This window comes from Neoarius graeffei, chromosome 27, assembly GCF_027579695.1.
Source record: "Neoarius graeffei isolate fNeoGra1 chromosome 27, fNeoGra1.pri, whole genome shotgun sequence".
Lineage (NCBI taxonomy): Eukaryota > Metazoa > Chordata > Actinopteri > Siluriformes > Ariidae > Neoarius > Neoarius graeffei.
Window position 1 is genome coordinate 3033161 of NC_083595.1, and position 4407 is coordinate 3037567.

Consider the following 4407-nt stretch of genomic DNA (forward strand, 5'->3'; position numbering starts at 1 on the left):
CACTGCTGATAAATACGACACCGTGAGGGAACTTCCTGACAAAGTCCTCATACCGTTCTGGTTCTGAGGTTTGTGTATTGTTCCGTTTCTTTCTCTGATTTCATGTGAATCAGCAGAACTGATCTGATCTGATCTGCCTCTCGGTGGATGTTTTCCTGAAAAGCCGATCCTCGTTGCTCTGACTCAACCTGGTCTTTGTTTTCATGTCAGACGAATGACCCATTTCAGTGCTGAAAAAAGATTTCACTAAATAATTCATTAAAATAATTTTAACACCACGAGTCCCTGAACATGCCGCGAGGCTTCACACACTCCTCTAATTTCTCCAACCTTTTCACCGTGAAGCTAAAGGAGCTGCAACAAGGTCGTCATGTATAAATATATCGACCTGTTTAAACCGGTCTCCTTAAAGCTCACGTCTGCCTTCAACAACTCACTTTCTGACCTTTTCACTTCTCACTCTCTCACCCTTTTGTCTTTGCCCGAAGGTTCTTTAAGCCTTTCTATAAATACTGAAAAGGAGATGATGTGAGAGAACCAGAACTCAGAACCATTCTGTGTGCTAAATATACTTAATAATTCTGGATTCTGATTGGTCAGAAGGTGTTTATTAATTCTCTAAGACAGCAGCTCTGACTGTAGTGCAGGTTTATATTAATGCACTCATTCAAATACTTTATCGTTTCTATGGTAACAGCTGGGGCGGCACGGCGGTGTAGTGGTTAGCGCTGTCGCCTCACAGCAAGAAGGTCCAGGTTCGAGCCCCGTGGCCGGCGAGGGCCTTTCTGTGCGGAGTTTGCATGTTCTCCCCGTGTCCGCGTGGGTTTCCTCCGGGTGCTCCGGTTTCCCCCACAGTCCAAAGACATGCAGGTTAGGTTAACTGGTGACTCTAAATTGAGCGTAGGTGTGAATGTGAGTGTGAATGGTTGTCTGTGTCTATGTGTCAGCCCTGTGATGACCTGGCGACTTGTCCAGGGTGAACCCCGCCTTTCACCCGTAGTCAGCTGGGATAGGCTCCAGCTCGCCTGCGACCCTGTAGAACAGGATAAAGCGGCTAGAGATAATGAGATGAGAGAACTTTGAGAGAGAGAGAGAGAGAGAGAGAGAGAGGGGCTGGTGAGGGAACGAGTGTTTATCGCTGCTATAACATAAGTAACAACAGGAACGAACTTGTTTCCTGACATTGCACAATATTAACTGTAACTTTAAATGGATAAAAAGCACGAAACGTTCTTTTATGATTTACAAATATTGGGAAGTTGCCGTGGTATAAGAGGAATAGAACATTTCAGGATGTGCTGCTACAGGAAATGTATCAACTGTGTTGTGGTAAATGTGAGGCGTGGCTTTATCACTCACACCTCACCATCGCTGGGTTTGAGCAGTAGAAGGTAAGTTCCTCCGATGATCACGCTTCTCTCCAGTTCCTGAGTGTTCCCCCAGAGCATATCAGAGCTGCACAACACGGCCGTTCAAGACGCCATCTGTGATCACGCCCGTTCTCCTGGATGGTATCGTTTCAGCAGCAGCAGCCCTCAGGTGGAGATGCCCACCAGCTATGAGAAGGTGAACGACACGGTGATCTCAGACTGGCTTTAGACCCAGTTTCTCATGATGCTAATGCTCATTGTCGCTCTCACCATCTCTCTGTCTCTCTGTCTCTCTCTCTCTCTGTAGGTGACTCGATGTGGGACGCAGGCTCCGGTCTGGCCCTCTCAGTGATGTCTCGCTCCTGGTGAACTCAGAAGGTTTTCTCAAAGCACCTCTAAGGACTGCTGCCTGTTTCAAATACTAATCACTGTGCATAACTGTGGACACTTCCTGCTCTACTTCCTGTAGCCCACACAGAGGTGCATGGGATAATGTGTACATGGTATGACCTCACTTCCTGTTTATCAATTTCATTAAGAGTCTTTAAGGTTCATTATTTAGGGTCCTGACTCTTGATTAGTCCCAGTGTTTAGAGCTCTGACTGATTGGTGAGTGCTGAAGGGGAACAGTGTGTATCTGTGCTGTTCCTACACACACACACACACACACACACACACACACACACACACACACACACACACACTCTGAGTAAATCAGGCCCTGTGTGTTTGTGTGTGAGTTCAGTTTGTTCCTGAGGTTCTGTACAGCCGTGAGGATGCAACTTAACACACACTTGCTGTGCACAGCACCGTGCCAATCATCTGCTCCGAGCCCGAACAACACTGGAGTTAACACACAGCACCCACGAGCCAGGTGTGTGTGAGAGAGAGAGAGAGAGAGAGACAGACAATCAATCACTCTGGTTGATTGTTTCAGATTCAGGTCTGATGTTGCTGGTTCCGAATGTGGCTCTCTCGTCCTGTCCCACTGAGCTCGAGTCTCGTGTGTGTGAGAAACGTGTGTGTGAAGGTGTGTGTGCTTGTGGTGTCATCACACTCACCACTGTCACTGATTTCACTCGGGATGGAAACTGCACCAGTGAGCTGAGAGTAAAACTGAGTGATACAGCTCCACTTCTCTGGAGAGAACACACACACACACACACACACACACACTGTGTTTCTGATGTGTAACCTCTGTTTATCTCTCTCTCTCTCTCTCTCTCTCTCTCTCTCTCTCTCTCTGTCTCTCTCTCAGGTTCTGGTTCAGACGTCTCCACCAGCAGCTGTTACTCTCTCACTGATCCTCACGTCCTCACCTCGGATCGCAGGTATACAAACCTCCAGCGTAGTATACACACCTCACACACACTCGTATACACTCGGGGTGCAACAATCCATTGATCTGTATCGGTCTGTATTGATGTGTCGTGGAAATAGCAGACAATCCGGTGTCATCGATGTAACACACAAACATCAGTGTATGCGTATTTATTTTCACGTCTGTTCCACCATAGACATATAAACATAGACGCCGCATTGAGCTGGTGGCCCGTTGCTGGGATACGTCAGAGTGTCCGCCATACTGGATGTGGCAAATCTTCCCCGTAAACCAATGCAAGTAAATGGACTGAACTTCATAAAACCCCTTTCTACAATAATATTTAACTCCATGCCTTTTATTCACCCATTAACACACACACGCGTATATATTTGGGAAACAAACAGGCATCAAAACAACACATATAACTTTTAATGTGATGGTTATAAATAGTGTGCGAAATACACGTCAATATTCCGTGGGAGGTGTGACCTAAATTTCCTCAACATGCAGCAGGCCTATACCGGAATCAAGCTATCGGAAACTTTTTTTTTTTATTCCGCTGCTACTATCGTAGGCTACTAACGATATCTACACATCAAGGCATGTTTTGGAGCTCAGCGGGGATCGTGTAGAATAATGCGCTGTGCTTACGCTGCTGAAGCCGTGCCGTGCCGTCTCCGCATCACTTTCATTAAATGCCGTGCAGATAGGCTATAAAATGTCTCCAATAACAATTTTTGGTAAAATAAAGTATTTTTCCAGTCTGACCTGTGAAAGGTAATCCCATGTGATCTCGTTTGGACGGTAAACCTGTTGGTACAGTTAAACGCAGCACATGAATGAGGCATCTTTATTCTCGGCTACTGTCTAGACGCAGAAGGCGGCGTCTGTGTTTACATGTCTATGGTGGGTTCGCAGAGATGTAACTGACTGTGTGAAATTTGATGGTGTAATTTCATGCCGACTGCAGACCCCAGAATCAGACTGAATCACATCGGGGCAAATTCTGGGGCGTCGAAACTCATCGGGTCGTTGGCTAAAAGAATCGATGTAGGATCACATCATGATGAACTTTATGAATTACACCTGCTAACACACACACACACACACACACACACACACTGTCCCTGTCCCTCCCTCCTCCAGGTGGTTTGAGAATCAGCACAGCGGTCCGTTTGTCGTCTATAAGAGCACGAGTCGAGTGTTTGAGGTTGAGGTGCGTCAGTGGGATTGTGGGAGTCGTCACTATCCGGCGTCCTGTGACATAGCAGCACGACAGGACAACCATCTCATGACCTTTGACATGTGCAATGAGCAACTGCCAGAGACACGCCCCTAGCTGTCAATCAAGACTTTAGGCCTGGAGTTGACCAATCAGGTTAAGATTCATGAGACGCATCACAGCAAGAGAGTGACGGTACGAGGGTCAGTACAGACCTCAGACCGGTCTGGAAAGAAGGATTGAGGACTGAATTCACAAATAGTGGCCAATAGAAAGCTGAAGGCGGGACTGGAGTCTGTACGGTCGGGAAAATATGAAGGAGCTGAGAATTATTAAGGAGCATCACACTGGAATTTTTGCCTCACTCTCGCTTTCTTTGGGGGAAAAAGAATAATTAGACGCTTCATCCATCAACATACACTCCGGTTCTGGTGGTAAAGTTCTGGTGTTTTCTGCATGCGAACATTTCCTTCTTAGTCATGTTGGATTAT

General features: G+C 46.6%; 1 pseudogene; it reads left to right on the forward strand.

Annotated features, from left to right (window-relative positions):
- The first annotated feature begins 2318 nt into the window (after window positions 1–2318).
- The window catches only part of LOC132874776 (von Willebrand factor D and EGF domain-containing protein-like), a 49400-nt pseudogene continuing 47311 nt past the window's right edge, over window positions 2319–4407 (forward strand).